The sequence below is a fragment of the Globicephala melas genome, chromosome 6, assembly GCF_963455315.2.
Source record: "Globicephala melas chromosome 6, mGloMel1.2, whole genome shotgun sequence".
In the NCBI taxonomy this organism is placed as follows: Eukaryota; Metazoa; Chordata; class Mammalia; order Artiodactyla; family Delphinidae; genus Globicephala; species Globicephala melas.
In genome coordinates, this window is record NC_083319.1 from 92364148 (window position 1) to 92382987 (window position 18840).

General features: G+C 43.5%; 1 long non-coding RNA gene across 1 annotated transcript in view; it reads left to right on the forward strand.

Moving 5' to 3' along the window:
* The first annotated feature begins 4852 nt into the window (after positions 1-4852).
* Positions 4853-18840, forward strand: part of LOC132597507 (uncharacterized) — a 28413-nt gene continuing 14425 nt past the window's right edge. Inside the window, exons 1-2 of the long non-coding RNA XR_009564390.1 lie at positions 4853-4987; positions 5550-5596. This is a non-coding gene — a long non-coding RNA (uncharacterized lncRNA). The remainder of the gene's footprint in view (positions 4988-5549; positions 5597-18840) is intronic.

Sequence of the window (18840 nt, forward strand, 5' to 3'; positions counted from 1 at the left end):
CAACATCCTTAGTCATTAGGGAAGTGCAAATTAAAACTGAGATGCCACTTCCCATGCAGAATAACTGTACCAAATAACAGTACCAAAATAGCTGTAACCCAAAGGATAGGCAATGACAAATATTGGTAAAGATGTGGAGAAATTGGTGCAGCCCCTTTGGATAACAGTTTAGCAGTTTCTTAAAAAGTTAAATACAAATTTACCATAAGACCCTAGGTACCTAGGAAAATACACATGAAAATCGAGAAAATATGTCTACAGAAAACTTGTAAACTAATGTTTATAGAAACATTGTTCATAATAGCCCCCAAATGGAAATACACCAAATTATCATCAACCAGTGAGTGGATAAACACACTGGTAGATCCATACAATGGAACACTACTCAGATAGGAAAAGGAATGAACTGGTACAAGCTACAATATCAGAAACATAAAATGGAGGAAGACAGATGGAAAATACCACATATTCTGTGATTCCATTTATGTGAAATTTCCTAAAAAGTAAAAACTACAGAAAGTAGATTATTGGTTGGTTGCTGGAGGCTGCAGTTGGGAATGGAGACCACCTGCCAGTGGATACTAGGAGTCGTTTTGCGTTGAGGGAACTGTTACTGATGATTGTATAACCATTTACTAAATTTACTAAAAAATTATTCACTTAAAATAGTTGATTTTATGATACATATGTGAATTATATCTCAAATAAAGCATTTAGAAGACTCCTGAGATGATATCTGAATTCTAAAAAGAAGGAAAGGTGGGAGGGACAGTTTGTGATTCTGAGTTTGGGCTGCCTGCCTGGGAATTTGTTTTTCTGACAACCTCATGGGTGATGCTTTGGTATCCAGTCTGAGGACACGGGGCTAGACCAAAGGAGGGTGTTCTAGTTTGTGACTTGCATTTGGACGAGGTAGATTGCCGAGGGGGTTGGGGGTTGTGAGCTCCATGAGCGTCATGCGCCTTTGTCCTCTGGGTCAAGTGCTGGGAAACAGCATCAGAGCTGAAGTCACGAAAAACTAAAGTTTTCTCTATTTAGGAAAATAACTGGTGGGAACCATAACGTCATCATCACAAGTGAATCATCTTGCTAAAAGGCTGAGAGGAGGGCAAGAAAACTAGAGAAAAAGCTACAAGTATTAATACTTGTGGAGCTGGGCAGCTTACGGCCCAGGCTGAGAAGCCCTTTGGGCGAATGCCCACATGTGGTCCATGGGCCCCCACGGGGCAGCAGTGGTTGGTGGTGAGTCGGTGCTGTGAGGCCAGCAGGTTTACCAAAAGCTACAGGAAGCACCTTGACGCCAGGGGGCCCCTTCTGATGCTGACAGTCTGATTCTTCCGGAGACCGAGAGCAGGCTCAATCTGGAAGAGGGAGCAGGCCCATGAGAAAGGCAGAACCAGAAGAGGCGGCTAGAAGGGAGTGTGAAAAGCCAAAAACTAAAACCAAAAAGTTAAGAATACCGAAAGCAAAAGCAGCTGAGAATGAGACCTTATACACTTTATTTTCACTCCCAGTGACCCGTTACTGGAAATATTCTGCTTTAGGCTAGTTTGGGAATTAAACACATCTTACATGCTGTGGGGCTGAGCCTGCCCTCAGAAAGCGAAGGCAAGTGGAGAGGTGGACCTAGGTCACTCAGGCTGGGTCGAGAACGCCGCCTTGTCACCCTTCGAGTCTCACCACTACATCCGTCCATCAGAGCTCAGCCCGCTGCAGTGAGGAACCTTCCAGAGTCTACCTTGGGGTGGAATGCAGACTTGTGTTTATGCACGCCTGTGTGCTTTGGGATGCTGCATTTGTTGGTTGGAGCAGGTGTGAGAGCACACAGGTGGTAGTGCGAGGGACAGGAGAATGTTAGTCTCATGTACATTTGTGGTCCTAGGGGGTTTTGTGAAAGTAGTTTTTTATTTTTTATTTTTTTTTTGGCTGTGTTGGGTCTTCGTTGCTGCACGCAGCAAGTGGGGGCTACTCTTCGTTGCGGTCTGCGGGCTTCTCATTGTGGTGGCTTCTTGTTGTGGAGCACAGGCTCTAGACGCGCAGGCTTCAGGAGTTGTGGCACATGGGCTCCAGTAGTTGTGGCTCGCAGGCTCTAGAGCACAGGCTCAGTAGTTGTGGCGCAGGGGCTTAGTTGCTCCGTGGCATGTAAGATCTTCCCGGACCACAGCTCGAACCCGTGTCCCCTGCATTGGCAGGTGGATTCTCAACCACTGCACCACCTGGGAAGCCCTGAAAGCAGTTTTTGAGGAAAAATTAGCTATGGAGGCAATCCTACAAGTCAGCCCAGCACCAGGGCAAATTCATGTGGGAAAATGTTTCATCAAAGTCCGGCAGGAGGCTGGTGGGCAGACGGCATGCCTTCCCCCACCAGAACATGTGTGTGGCTCAGTGCATTTCTTCATTGCTGCCTCCTACCCTTGCACAGGTGGACACACTGACGAGAGAAGGGAGCAAACAGGATGTCTAACCCTTTCCTGCCTAAGGTACCTGGACTTTGAGGGAGAACAAATAAAACACTTCAGAGGGGGGAGATTATTCAAGGACCAGAGTATCAAGCTGGGAGTTCCTGCTGGAAGCTATTTGGGATAAGAATCTGTGAGGATTTCACAAGTCTCTCCTATTCGAGTTCTTGGCTAGAGAGATTGCCTTGCTTTTTTTGCATTTTTGTTGCCTAACCACTTCTGCATGTGCTACTTTATGAGTTTCTCCACGTCAGATTCCAGTTCCAGTTGCTGTCATTGCAAAGGGATTCCCACTTCGCAGTCATAACTGGGAACACTTCGCTATTCCCCTTGGGCATTTTGCATGTACTTTGCAAGCTGCCCCGGCTCTCCTGGTGTTTCCTTGGCCTGGATGTTGTACTCACAAGTTAGTGGTCAGCCAGTGCCAGCCCCAGCCTTGACCCTGAGAGCAGTGACTGCCAGTGCCCCATCTCCTCGCAGGCTTGGATGTGCTTGCTCCTTCAAGATCCAGGCAGGAAGGACAGTTGGGTCCAGATGCAAAAGGAAGAGAGGTACCTTCCAGTCTCCAAGAGGACTCGCTCTCCGTTCTTACATGGCCACATTTACACAGGAGAGCAACTCAAGGTTATGTCGACTACACTTGGCCATGAGAGCTGTTTCCCCCGGTGTGCGCCATGTATTCGAGAATCTGTAGTGTTAAACTGAAGCCCTAAAAAGAATGCCTGCACTATAATGAAGATGAATGTTCGTGCTTAGGACTGGTTACTTTCTTTGCACAGCATAAGAATATAAGATTTTGAGGCAAACAGGCGACATCCACCTCTGTGTTCGTGGTAGCCGTGGCTTTGACCTTGGCCTGTGCTTTTCTTTACGCCCCATGTCTCAGTAGCCTTGGGGTGGTAGCCATTTCAAAACTGCTTTGATTTATTTCACGTCCGTGTAGATGTATTGGTCTCTCTTAATATCGGCGATATTCTTGTCTAAATTATGTACAAAAGAATAAAGCCAAATATCTGTCCTAGGTAATAGTGTCATTATTTTGGAAAAATTGATCACAACAACAATGAATTAATGGTTAAATGAATAAATCACTGCCTCCATCCCTCTCGTCCTCTAGGGCCCACAGCCATGATGGATTGCAAAGCCTCCTCCAGAAGTGCATCCCCTGCTCCCAGTGACTTTGTGATAATTTGAGATGGTCTTTTAAAATTCACATTTGATAGTTGATCCTAAAGAAGTCTTTAGAAATACAGTTGCTTGGTGGTTGCTACTAAGAAATGAGTTTTACCAGTTTATCTTTGAATGAAAGTCTCTCAAGAATAAAAGTTTGTTTGGACTTGTGGATGGGGGACCTAGAAAGAGAAGTTTGCAACCTGTGGCTTGGAGAAGACTCTGGTGGAGAGATGTCATGGACCCTCAGTTATCACTTACCCCCTCGTCTGCTGATGGCTACCAACACAATGGTGAGCGATTAACCCTTTCCAAGTGAGTAACAAGCCAATGCAGACCTTACCAGGGTAAAGCAGCTCTGGCTTTGGATTTCGGGAGAATACCTTGGAAGAAGCCAAGGCAGAGAAATCCTGTGCAGGACAGGAATGTTGCAAGCATTTCAGAGTTAGATTTCCTCAGTCCTTTAACAGTAGAGATATCTTATTAACATCTGACAAAGTAAGGACTCCAGGGAGAACCACGTGTGCCTGCATTAAGGCACTTGGCAGAAGCTCGAGCCCATTGCTACAGGTTGTGTCTCTACAAAATTCCTATGTTAAATCCTGAGGCCCAGTGTGATGGTATTAGGAAGTGGGACCTTTGGGAGGTGACTAGATCATGAAGGTGGAGCCCCCTGTTGGGATTAGTGCCCTTACAAAAGAAACCCTAGAGACCTCCCTTGCCCCTTCCTCCATATGATAGCAGACAGCAGTAAGTCATCCATCTATGAACCAGGAAGCAGGTCCTCACCCACCTTCTGGTGCCTTGATCTTGGACTTAAAGCCTCCAGAACTGTGAGCAGATTTCTTGTTTGTAAGCCACCCAGCAGCCTGAGTGGACTAAGACATAGCAGTAACTCAGATTTGTCAGGCAACAGAACACTATGTGTGTACGTGCTGGGAACTTGGTTGTTCTGTGTGTGTGTTTCATATATAAGATATAAAATCCTTGCAATAACTTCTTCTGATGGTTAGGCATTATTTTCACTCCCATTTTACAGATGAGTCCACTTGAGTGTCTTGTAGTAACGATCAGACCTGTGCTATGGAAAGCTGAGCTTGCACTGAACATCCAAGACAAGGCTGTCCAGTAGAACCTTGGGGGATGTTCTGTCTGTGCTGCCCAATACGGTAGCCACACGTGGCTTCTGAGCACCCAAAATGTGGTTCGTGGGGCTGAGGAACTAAATTTTTAATTTTATTTCATTGTAATATAGATAGCTGCGTGTGGCCTGTATCTGTTGTCGTGGACAGTGCAGATGAGGCGCTAGCATAACCTAACACGGATGGTTGTCCATCTCAGTCCTGTAAACTGTACAGGTAAGTACTATGTGTTCGTTGGTACATAAAATAAATTCCATGCCTTAAAAAGGTGGGCATCTGCCTCCTTTGCGTTTCTCCCCATAAGTTCAGTGTGACTTTTGGGGGGGCTTCAGTTCAGATGTGAAGGGCCCTCGACCAGTGAACTGTGAGAGCCTCAGTTTCTGCCATTGGGCCAGCAGGAACCCTGTGCAGAGACTGAAATAGGTGGGTGGTCACATCTTACAGATGACGGGCAGACCTCGAGGTCAAGGGTCTCTCCAGTTGTGGACACCTGCCTATTGGAGGGCAATGCAGAGGGGGTGGTTCCTGTCCTTCCACGAACTCACACCTGCCAACGTGATCATGACCTGACCATGTCAGTCAGCATCCATGCAGCTGATCTTAATTCATTCAGACTACTGACTGTTTCTCAATATATACAGATTTACAAAATAGGCTCTCAAAAGTCAGGCTGAAAAATCCCGATCTTTCTCAGGAGAGAGGACTGTGTATTTTACCCACAGGTTTTACAGAGAGTCTTGATGTATGTTGCAATCAATCTTATTCTTCCCTCTCTCAGCTGGTCCCAGAGATTGAGAACAGGGTCCTGCGTGTGCTCACAAGTGTGTAAGTATGCACACAAGGGTGCATGTGTGTCTCTGCATGTTCAGGTGGGTATGCGAGCATGTGTTTAAATGTGCATGTGTGTGTGTACACATCCACGTGTAAAGTGTATGCATGTGCAGCACGTGAACACATGGGTGGTGTTAGCATATGCATGTGCGGGTGAGTGTGCATGTGTGCAGGCAGTGGAGTCCTGTCTCTGGGGACTGAGGGTGAGCACACAGATGGGAGGAAGAGTAGACCAGCTGTGAAGGCCAGTGAAGAGAGGTGACGGCCGCAGGCTTATACGCTGATGAAAACTAGGCACCCAGAAAACAGAATGTTCCTGACTAAAGGCCTCTGTTTAAGCAGAACAGCTGCCCAGGGCGTTGCTCTAAGATTTGTCAGTTGGTTGGAAACTATTAGGTTGAGAGCACGATTCTCCTGGAGTGTGAATGCAGATTCTGATTCAGCGGGTGTGGGGTGAAGACTGAGAATCTACATTTCTAACCGGCTCCAGGGACAGCTGCTGCCCTCGGAGTAGCCTGAGGTGTAGAGGACAGGGCTCCACAGAGAAATCTGGAGACCCTGGGCTGCCCGAGCAGTCCCAGACCGTGGGAGAGGTAGCCTAGGCAAGGTGAATAAGATTCATACAGGCCCCCCGTGATTTGTGAGACAGGATGGCAAGGTGTGTGGAGCCTCTGCTCCGCTCTGAGAGTCAAAGGCTAGTGAGATTGTGACATGGTGACACCCCTCATGCTGGTTGGATAAACTGTAGTAGTCACCAAGATGGGCGCTTTACCATCCATGAGAGGGTCTGAGCAGTTACAACTTTGGAGAAACAGGTCACCAGGCCTGGAGGGGGTAAGAAACCTCCACAAATGAGGGAATGAGTCTGCCTTGATGAGGGAAGAATCAGAGACTGAAAACGGAAAGGGCTTTGGAAAGCCTGGTTTGCCCTGAATGTGTTATCTGGACAGCCCCCCAGGCCAATCTTGGTGTTCCCAAGGGAGGCCCCAGGAAAGAGGGGATGCAAGCCACTGGGAATGCAGTGGCATGACTTTCTATCCTTTGGGCTTCATCCTAAGTGCTCAGTTCCCATCTTGCCCTGCTGGTTGGAGCCTGTAACACCACACTTTGAGGTCGATTACAGATATCTGAGCCTCAGCCCTTCCCTGGCCAGCTGTCTTTAGAGATTGTTTCTGGATTGTGGGTCACTTGGTTCGATCAAATGATGGTAAGTAGATCACTATGTCTAATTTGCTCTAACAAATTAAGTCACTCTATTGCTAATAGGAGCTCAGGAGTATCAATTTATATTAAAATGATAATGAGAAACACAGTAGCTTCTTATTTTCCAGGTACTTTTCTAGAGACTTTACATATATTATCTCATTAAAACCTCCCAATAGACATTACCATCTCCATTTTATAGATGTGGAAACTCAGGCTGATAGATGATAAATAACTTGCCCAAGGTCATACAGGTAGGAAGAGGTTGGATCTGCTTCACATATCCGCTACGTACATAGCTCTCAGGCCACAGCATGAAGGGCACTTGGACATGCTTGTGATTATGCATCAGGATTGTGTGTTCTTAAAGGGACGTTTGAATTTGGGTATGATTGTAAGAGGGGAAACCTATTTACTCAAGAATAATATAGTCACACTCATTCCACACCCACTAAGGTGGCTCTAGTCAAAAAGACAAGTGTTGGTGAGGATGTGGAAAAACTGGAACCATCATTTACTGCTGGTGGGAATGCAAATGGTGCAGCTGCTTTGGGAAACAGTCTGGCAGTTCCTCAAAATGGTAAACAGAGTTACCACATGAACCAGCATTTCCATTCCTAGGTTTAAACCCAAGAGAAATGAAAACATGTGTCCACACAATAGTTTGTATACAAATGTTCATAGCTGCAATATTCACAATAGCCAAAAAAAAAAAAAAAAACCTCAAGTGTCTTATAAACTGATGACGAGATAAGCAAAATATAGTCTACCCATACAGAGGAATATTATTCAGCCACAAAAGGAATGAAATACTGGTACGTGCTACAAGCTGGATGAACCTTGAAAACATTATACTGAATGAAAGAAGCCGGACACAAAGGCCACGTCGTAAGTTTTCATTTCTATGAAATGTCCAGAATAGGCAAATCTGTAGAGACAGGAAGCAGATCAGAGGTTGCCAGGGGCTGTGTGGGAATGGGGAGTGACTGTTCAGTGGGTCTTGGGGATCTGTTTTTGGACTATGAAAATGTTGTGGAACTAGATAGTGGTGATGATTGCACAACCTTGTAAATATATTTTTAAAACCCCACTGAAATAAAAGTTCACTTTTAAAGGGTGAATTTACAGTTTGTGACTTATATCTCAATTTTTTAAATGTCTATGATTGAACCTGGAGAAGACAGAGGCTGCAGCCCTGGTCACCACGTGGAGCCTACTGGCCCAAGTGCTGGGGACGTGGACAACACACAGGCTGTCAGGAGGCACCACGCTCTGCTTCAGATCAATGTGTCTTCTTGCCTGGGACCTCCGGGGACCAACCTGGCCTCTGGTTCATTGACCTGTTATAGTGAGCTGATTGCTTACCAAAGGAGTCTTTGGGCATCTTACCAATAAAGGGAAAGAGTTTTTTAGGATTTGTAAAGGATGGAGTTTAGGTGAAATTGGAATGAAGCTATGGGTTGATAGGCTTACCCTGCAGAGCTGTGTAGACCTCCTTGGGAACTGCAAGAACGTGTGTCCAGAGACCCCTTGTCTGAAGCTGTGCACCTGGGTTGTACATCTGGGCTTCATCCCTGAGTCAGAGACCCAAGTCCCTTGGGGATCATGGGCTGCTTCATTCTCACAGCTTTCATTCCAAATGGCAAGTGTCTGACAGTCTAGGATTTTAGAGACTCAAGCTTCTCAGTGGGAACAGCAGCAATCCTTCACAGAAGGCATTGTCGTGACAGGGCACAGCTGTCCTGTGAGAAGTGCTTTTCTTATGAATTCTGCAGCTGGTCTTCTGGGGCTGCACTTTCAGCCCAGTGAGTGTCAGGGTGGGTTTTTACTTTTACATGGAAGGTTCATGCCAGTTACCCAGGGCCCAAATCTGAACAGGAGAGCCACAGCCCCTTCCTCACAAAGCACGCAGCCCACAGGGTAGGATAGACTCAAACTACTAGTAACACTAACTATCTCCTGCCACACTATGTGGTTATATATACTATAAAAGATATACCACACATACAACTATGCTAATTGTTTACACAGTGTGAAATGTGCTCAGCGTGAGTTAACCTGGCCTGACGGGGTCCAGGGGTTGAAGGTGGACTTGCTGGGACAGGGCATTTAAGCAGAGCCCTGAAGGGGAAGGAGGATTAGTGAAACAGCATGTGCAAAGGCCCTGGGGTGAGAAAGCACACGGCTTATTATGTTAGAGAAACTGCAGGGTGGGCAGTGAGGCTGGCAAAGAATGCGAGATGGGATAGACGGGCAGGGTGAAGTTTGGTCTCAACAACCATCTCAGGCAGTATAATTGATGGTCACTATCAATGTACTCAGGCCACGCCAGAGAGGGGCCAGCGAGAGCTACACCTGCTTTTGTCCTGTATCCTCTCCCTAACACACACATGCACACACTTTGTACTTCTCTGTTTTAATTCTCTTACAGACTTCTTTGTGAGGTCAGCACTTACTGATAAAAGCTTCCCAACTTCCTCAAGCCACGTATTAATGATCTGTCAGAGAGCCCTCCATGCATTCTGTTACTTTATTCAAGGGTGTCACAAGGATTTCCATTTGTAGTTACATACGAGGTCTACGGGGCTCCCCATTGGCTTCTTCTGAAAACAGTGGTCCCGGCTCACAGAGCATTGCCTGTGGACCAAACCTCTGCAGGGAGGAAGGCAGGGGGAGGGGTGCACGAGACCTGTGTTTTAGTGGACGCTCTGTAGGCAAAATGACCACATAAGAATATTTGTTCTGTTCTGGCAAAACAAGTGGTGAACAGTGTGGGGGTGCAGGGAAGGTAGCTCGGGGCCCTGTGTGTGTGTGTGTGGTGTGTGTAGTATGTGTGTGTGGTATGTGTGTAGTGTGTGGTGTGTGTGGTGTGTGTGTGTGTGGTGAGTGTGGTGTGCGTTTGTGTGTGGTGTGTGTTGTGTGTGTGTGGTGTGTGTGTGGGTGTGTGCGGTGTGTGTGGTGTGTGTGTGGTATGTGTGTAGTGTGTGGTGTGTGTGGTGTGTGTGTGTGTGGTGAGTGTGTTGTGTGTGGTGTGGGTGTGGGTGTGTGCGGTGTGTGTGTGTGGTGTGTGTGTGGTGTGTGTGTGGTGTGTGTGTGGTGAGTGTGGTGTGTGTGGGGTGTGTGTGTGTTGTGTGGTGTGTGTGGTGTGTGGTATGTGTGTGTGTGTGGTGTGTGTGTGTGTGTGTGTGTGTGTGTGGTGTGTGTGCGGTGTGTGTGTGGTGTGTGTGTGGTGTGTGTGTGGTGAGTGTGGTGTGTGTGGGGTGTGTGGTATGTGTGTGTGTGTCTGTAACAGTGGCGGGGGTTACAGGGAAATGACAACCAGAGACTGCCAGCCATTCACCACGTGCTCTTAGAGGCTTGAAGGCCCCTTTAGCTGGGAAGTCTGTGGAGAGAGCAGACACAGGTGCCTTGAGCCAACAGTTACTGTAATGTACATGAGGAACTCTAGATCTCTCATTGGAAACTAATCTCTTAGCAAGTAATCGTTTGAACAGTCAGCTCTTCATGTCCTAACAGAGGACTCATCTCTGCCTTCATGCCCTGTTGCTCAGGGCGTGGTAGTCAGGCTTCAGATCTACACCTTTAAAATGGGCTGATTACCCCAGTAGGGGCCTCTTTAAAGGGCTGTCACAGGGAGTGGGTGTGACCCCCACCAGAGTGAACCAGGAAGGGGTGAAGGCTCTGCAGGTCTGACTAGACCACCTGTTGAATCATGATTCTGAACTGCCTCTTCTCCCTGTGATTTCATCACATACAGTAGGAAAAAAATCTGCCAAAATACTTTATACAAGATAGAAATTTTAGACAAAACACCACATAGGTTGTTTTCTGCAACAGTGATAGAAAACATTGACTCAAACGAGAATGGATTACCTCCCATAACTGAAGGTTCTTAGAAGGGGAGGGGTGATGAGGTGTAGTACTCCAGGGCCGCCTCTGCCTTCCTCCATGATTGACTCTAGCTATAGTCTGATAGCACAATGGGTGCTGCAATCCCAGGCATCATGTCCTCTCCTGGTCCTGTCCCAAGAACTCAAGCCTTTCTGAGAGACAGTAGGACCCTGAGTAAGAGGATGAGGACATAGGAGGGAAAGTCCACACAGACAGGCACTCTCCCTAGGGACCCGCCTTGCCTGCTGGGAGGTCTGATGGGACAGATAGAGGGGCTGGAGGGGTCTGAACTTTGCTCTCAAAGAGTGCACATGTGCCAGCTTGCTAGCAATCAGGGTGGAGAGAGACAGGCCGCCAACTTGCCGCACTTCCCAGCCTGAAATGCATGCCCGGTAGGACTGCTAGTACCAGCAGCAGCTAGGCACTGAATCTCAGGTGGATGGGCCCTGGGAGAAAACTTGGTTTAACTGTGCAGAGACAGCCTGGAGGGCTTGGGGTGTGGTAATGGTCCAAACCTCAGAGCCCATTGCCAGTGTATGAATGGTGGGTGTGGTCCTTCATTGGAGCCCATTGTCAGCATGTGCACAGTGGGGCACAGGTCCAGCAGTGGCATGCACACAGGGTGGTACCACAGAAACACACGTCTTGGGCGGACAGCCTCTGAGGAGGAATATGCAGCAGTTCCTTTCCTGGCAGGAGTGCTCCGGTCCTGCCCACCCCACACTATGGCTTGGAGCCAGAGCTGGGATGAACAGGTCCTGGGAGAGAGCAGCCACAGAGGCAGCCCAGGTCCCAGGCGGCAGCACAACCACCTCAATTCCTGCAGCTACAGAACTCTGGACCCCAGCACCAGCCTAGCACTAGGTCTAGGATAAACACAATGGAGAAAGGGATGTGACCTTGGGCTGCTTCTGGGCAGAACCATGGACTTCTGCACAGGTGGTGAATAGGTTCGCTGTGACCACAGGGACCTCACTTACTTCAGCACTCACCTCCTTTGGGACAAAGAATGCAGTCAAGGGCAACGTAGCCAAATTGAACCCAATCCTCAGGGCTTCTACTCCAGTAACTGGGGAGCGGAACCCGCCCCCAACAGGACTGTGATAGCCATGGAGCAAAGAGGAGACCCTGCCAAACATCCAGTGCTGGCTCTGGACACCACAACACCAATTACACCCACTATCAAGGGGATAATGGCCAGCACACACTGAGAAAAGATGTGGCTGGCATCCATACCAAAAATATTGGACTCACACAGTCTACACAGGGCTGCTCCCACACAAAAACACCCCTTCAAGACCACAGTCGATAACTGTTTCTCCTAAAGTCATAGAGGCAGAGAAAGTTAAGTAAAATGAAAAAGCAGAAGCACCACTCCCAATTAAAGGAACAAGAGAAATCCCATGAAAGGACAAATAATGAAACAGACCTCACCAGTCTACTAGACACTGAGTTCAAAAAGGAGGTAGCACAAATGCTAAAGGAAACAAGAAAGATTATCGATAGAAATGCAGATCACTGTAACAAGGAACTAGAAACTATAAAGCGGAACCAATCAAAATTATACAGCTCAATTGCTGAGATAAAAACCGATCTAGAAGCAGTGAATAGCAAACTAAATAACACAGATGAACAGATAAGTGATCTGGAAGATAGAATAATGGAAATCGCCTAATCAGAACAGCACACAGAAAGACAAATGAAAGCAACAGGTGAGATCTATGGGATAATGTAAAGCATGCAAACCTACACATAATAGGAGTTCCAGAAGGAGAAGAGAGAGAGAAGGGGATCAAAAATGTATTTGAAGAAATTATGGCTGAAAACTTCCCAAACTTGAAAAAGGAAACAAATATCCAGGTACGGGAAGCACAGAGGGTCCCAAACAAGATGAACCCAAACAGACCCACACCAAGACATAAATATTATAAGTAAAATGGCAAAAGTTAAAAATAAAGAGAGGATTCTAAAGGCAGCAAGAGAAAAACAAAGAGTCAGTTACAAGGGAACCCCAATAAGGCTGTCAGCTGATTTCTCTGCAGAAATTTTGCAGGCTAGAAGTGAGTGACATGATTTATTCAAAGCCCTGAAACAGAAAAACCTGGAACCAAGGATACTCTACCCAGGAAGATTATCATTTAGAATAGAAAGAGAGATAAAGAATTTCTCAGACAAGCAAAAACTAAAATAATACAACAATACTAAACCTACCCTAAAAGAAATATTGAAATATCTTCTCTAAATAGAAAAGAAGCAAGAATCTATAGGAAAGGGAAAATCACAATAGGAAAGACAAATACATAAAAGGATGGAAGATCACTTAAATAGGCCAGTAAATAGATTCAAAAACAAATAAAAAAATTTTGTAAAGGCAATTCTAACTACAATTAACAGCAAAAGGATGAACATGAAGATGTAAAATAGGGCATCAAAATCACAAAAATGTGAGGGCGGGGAATAAAAAATGTAGCTCTTTTAGAATGTGTTTGAACTTGTATTATCAGTCTAAAGCAAGTAGATATAGTTAAGGGTCAACATACTTGAAAACCATGGTAACCACAAATCAAAACATGCAATAGATTCACAAAAACCAAAAAGAAACTCAAGCATAATAAAAAAGAAAACCATATCAAACCACAAAAGGAAAAACAAAAAATAAGTTTTGTAGAAGAACTACAAAATCAACTGGAAAGCAAGGTTTAACATGACAATAAGTATATAACTATCAATAATTATGTTACATCTATTGAGATGATCATATGATTTTTCTCCTTCAATTTGTTAATATGGTGTATCACATTGATAGATTTGCGTATATTGAAGAATCCTTGCATTCCTGGAATAAACCCCACTTGATCATGGTGTATGATCCTTTTAATGTGCTGTTGGATTCTGTTTGCTAGTATTTTGTTGAGGATTTTTGCATCTATGTTCATCAGTGATATTGGCCTAGAGTTTTCTTTCTTTGTGACATCGTTGTCTGGTTTTGGTATCAAGGTGATGGTGGCCTCGTAGAATGAATTTGGGAGTGTTCCTCCCTTGCTATATTTTGGAAGAGTTTGAGAAGGATATGTGTTAGCTCTTCTCTAAATGTTTGACAGAATTCGCCTGTGAAGCCATCTGGTCCTGGGCTTTTGTTTGTTGGAAGATTTTTTTTTTTTAACAACTTTATTGGGGTATAATTGCTTTACAATGGTGTGTTAGTTTCTGCTTTATAACAAAGTGAATCAGTTATACATATACATATGTTCCCATATCTCTTCCCTCTTGTGTCTCCCTCCCTCCCACCCTCCCCATCCCACCCCTCCAGGCGGTCACAAAGCACCGAGCTGATCTCCCTGTGCTATGCGAGTGCTTCCCACTAGCTATCTACCTTACGTTTGTTAGTGTATATATGTCCATGCCTCTCTCTCACTTTGTCACAGCTCACCCTTTCCCCTCCCCATATCCTCAAATCTGTTCTCCAGTAGGTCTGTGTCTTTATTCCTGTCTTACCCATAGGTTCTTCATGACATTTTTTTTCTTAAATTCCATATATATGTGTTAGCATATGGTATTTGTCTTTCTGACTTACTTCACTCTGTATGACGGACTCTAGATCTATCCACCTTATTACAAATAGCTCAATTTCGTTTCTTTTTAAGGCTGAGTAATATTCCATTGTATATATGTGCCACATCTTCTTTATCCATTCATCTGATGATGGGCACTTAGGTTGTTTCCATCTCTGGGCTATTGTACATAGAGCTGCAATGAACATTTTGGTACATGACTCTTTTTGAATTTTGGTTTTCTCAGGGTATATGCCCAGTAGTGGGATTGCTGGGTCACATGGTAGTTCTATTTGTAGTTTTTTAAGGAACCTCCATACTGTTCTCCATAGTGGCTGAACCAATTCACATTCCCACCAGCAGTGCAAGAGTGTTCCCTTTTCTCCACACCCTCTCCAGCATTTATTGTTTGTAGATTTTTTGATGATGGCCATTCTGACTGGTGTGAGATGATATCTCATTGTAGTTTTGATTTGCATTTCTCTAATGATTAATGATGTTGAGCATTCTTTCATGTGTTTGTTGGCAGTCTGTATATCTTCTTTGGAGAAATGTCTCTTTAGGTCTTCTGCCCATATTTGGATTGGGTTGTTTGTTTTTTTGTTATTGAGCTGCATGAGCTGCTTGTAAATTTTGGAGATTAATCCTTTGTCAGTTGCTTCATTTGCAAATATTTTCTCCCATTCTGAGGGTTGTCTTTTGGTCTTCTTTATGGTTTCCTTTGCTGTGCAAAAGCTTTGAAGTTTCATTAGGTCCCATTTATTTTTGTTTTTATTTCCATTACTCTAGGAGGTGGGTCAAAAAGGATCTTGCTGTGATTTATGTCATAGAGTGTTCTGCCTATGTTTTTCTCTAAGAGTTCGATAGTTTCTGGTCTTACATTTAGGCCTTTAATCCATTTTGAGCTCATTTTTGTGTATGGTGTTAGGGAGTGATCCAATCTCATACTTTTACATATACCTGTCCAGTTTTCCCAGCATCACTTATTGAAGAGGTTGTCCTTTCTCCACTGTACATTCCTGCCACCTTTATCAAAGATAAGGTGACCATATGTGCGTGGGTTTATCTCTGGGCTTTCTATCCTGTTCCATTGATCTATCTTTCTGTTTTTGTGCCAGTACCATAGTGTCTTGATTACTGTAGCTTTGTAGTATAGTCTGAAGTCAGGGAGCCTTATTCCTCCAGCTTCGTTTTTCATTCTCAAGATTGCTTTGGGTATTCGGGGTCCTTTGTATTTCCATACAAATTGTGAAATTTTTTGTTCTAGTTCTGTGAAAAATGCCATTGGTAATTTGATAGGGATTGCATTGAATCTGTAGATTGCTTTGGGTAGTAGAGTCGTTTTCACAATGTTGAATCTTCCAATCCAAGAACATGGTATATCTCTCCACCTATTTGTATCATCTTTAATTTCTTTCATCAGGGTCTTATAATTTTCTGCATACAGGTCTTTTGTCTCCTTAGGTAGGTTTATTCCTAGATATTTTATTCTTTTTGTTGCAATGGTAAATGGGAGTGTTTTCTTGATTTCACTTTCAGATTTTTCATCATTAGTGTATAGGAATGCAAGAGATTTCTGTGCATTAATTTTGTATCCTGCACCTTTAACAAATTCATTGATTATCTCTAGTAGTTTTCAGGTAGCATCTTTAGGATTCTCTATGTATAGTATCATGTCATCTGCAAACAGTGACAGCTTTACTTCTTCTTTTCCAATTTGGATTCCTTTTATTTCCTTTTCTTCTCTGATTGCTGTGGCTAAAGCTTCGAAAACTACGTTGAATAAGAGTGGTGAGAGTGGGCAACCTTGTCTTGTTCCTGATCTTAGTGGAAAAGCTTTCAGTTTTTCACCATTGAGGATGATGTTGGCTGTGGGCTTGTCATATATGGCCTTTATTATGTTGAGGAAAGTTCCCTCTATGCCTACTTTCTGCAGGGTTTTTTTTATCATAAATGGGTGTTGAATTTTGTCAAAAGCTTTCTCTGCATCTATTGAGATGATCATATGGTTTTTCTCCTTCAGTTTGTTAATATGGTTTGTCACATTGATAGATTTGCATGTATTGAAGAATCCTTGCATTCCTCGAATGAACCCCACTTGATCATGGTGTATGATCCTTTTAATGTGCTGTTGGATTCTGTTTGCTAGTATTTTGTTGAGGATTTTTGCATCTATGTTCATCAGTGATATTGGCCTGGAGTTTTCTTTCTTTGTGACATCCTTGTCTGGCTTTGGTATCAAGGTGATGGTGGCCTCGTAGAAGGAATTTGGGAGTGTTCCTCCCTCTGCTATATTTTGGAAGAGTTTGCAAAGGATAGGTGTTAGCTCTTCTCTACATGTTTGATAGAATTCACCTGTGAAGCCACCTGGTTCTGAGCTTTTGTTTGTTGGAAGATTTTTAATCACAGTTTCAATTTCAGTGCTTGTGATTGATCTGTTCATATTTTCTCTTTCTTCCTGGTTCAGTCTTCCCAGGTTGTGCCTTTTTAAGAATTTGTCCATTTTATTGGCACAGAGTTACTTGTAGTAATCTCTCATGATCTTTTGTATTTCTGCAGTGTCAGTTGTTACTTCTCCTTTTTCATTTCTAATTCTATTGATTTGAGTCTTCTCCCTTTTTTTCTTGATGAGTGTGGCTAATGGTTTATCAATTTTGTTTATCTTCTCAAAGAACCAGCTTGTAGTTTTATTGATCTTTGCTATTGTTTCCTTCATTTCTTTTTCATTTATTTCTGATCTGATCTTTATGATTTCTTTCCTTCTGCTAACTTTGGGGTTTTTTTGTTCTTTCTCTAATTGCTTTAGGTGCAAATTTAGGTTGTTTATTCGAGATGTTTCCTGCTTCTTAAGGTGGGCTTGTATTGCTATAAACTTCCCTCTTAGAACTGCTTTTGCTGCATCCCATAGGTTTTGGGTCGTTGTGTCTCCATTGTCATTTGTTTCTAGGTATTTTTTAATTTCCTCTCTGATTTCTTCAGTGATCACTTCGTTATTAAGTAGTGTATTGTTTAGCCTCCATGTGTTTGTATTTTTTACAGATCTTTTCCTGTAATTGATATCTAGTCTCATAGCGTTGTGGTCAGAAAAGACACTTGATATAATTTCAATTTTCTCTAAATTTACCAAGGCTTGATTTGTGACCCAAGATATGATCTATCCTGGAGAATGTTCCATGAGCACTTGAGAAAAATGTGTATTCTGTTGTTTTTGGATGGAGTGTCCTATAAATATCAATTAAGTCCATCCTGTTTAATGTATCATTTAAAGCTTCTGTTTCCTTATTTATTTTCAATTTGGATGATCTGTCCATTGGTGAAAGTGGGGTGTTAAAGCCCCCTACTATGAATGTGTTACTGTCGATTTCCCCTTTTATGGCTGTTAGTATTTGCCTTATGTATTGAGGTGCTCCTATGTTGGGTGCATAAATATTTACAATTGTTATATCTTCTTCTTGGATCGATCCCTTGATCATTATGGAGTGTCCTTCTTTGTCTCTTGTAATAGTCTTTATTTTAAAGTCTATTTTGTCTGATATGAGAATTGCTACTCCAGCTTTCTTTTGGTTTCCATTTGCATGGGATATCTTTTTCCATCTGCTTACTTTCAGTCTGTATGTGTCTCTAGGTCTGAAGTGGGTCTCTTGTAGACAGCATATATATGGGTCTTGTTTTTGTATCCATTCAGCCAATCTGTGTCTTTTGGCCGGAGGATTTAGTCCATTTACATTTAAGGTAATTATCGATATGTATGTTCCTATTCCCATTTTCTAAATTGTTTTGGGTTCGTTATTATAGGTCTTTTCCTTCTCTTGTGTTTCTTGCCTAGAGAAGTTCCTTTAGCATTTGTTGTAAAGCTGGTTTGGTGGTGCTGAACTCTCTCAGCTTTTGCTTGTCTGTAAATGTTTTAATCTCTCCATCAAATCTGAATGAGATCCTTGCTGGGTAGAGTAATCTTTGTTGCAGGTTTTTCTCCTTCATCACTTTCAGTATGTCCTGCCACTCCCTTCTGGCTTGCAGAGTTTCTGCTGAAAGATAAGCTGTTAACCTTATGGGGATTCCCTTGTGTGTTATTTGTTGTTTTTCCTTTGCTGCTTTTAATATGCTTTCTTTGTATTTAATTTTTGACAGTTTGATTAATATGTGTCTTGGCGTATTTCTCCTTGGATTTATCCTGTATGGGACTCTCTGTGCTTCCTGGACTTGATTAACTATTTCCTTTCCCATATTAGGGAAGTTTTCAACTATAATCTCTTCAAATATTTTCTCAGTCCCTTTCTTTTTCTCTTCTTCTTCTGGAACCCGTATAATTCGAATGTTGGTGCATTTAATGTTGTCCCAGAGGTCTCTGAGACTGTCCTCAGTTCTTTTCATTCTTTTTTCTTTATTCTTCTCTGCAGTAGTTATTTCCACTATTTTATCTTCCAGGTCACTTATCCGTTCTTCTGCTTCAGTTATTCTGCTATTGATCCCATCTGGAGTCTTTTTCATTTCATTTATTGTATTGTTCATCATTGTTTGTTTCATCTTTAGTTCTTCTAGGTCCTTGTTAAATGTTCCTTGCATTTTGTCCATTCTATTTCTAAGATTTTGGAT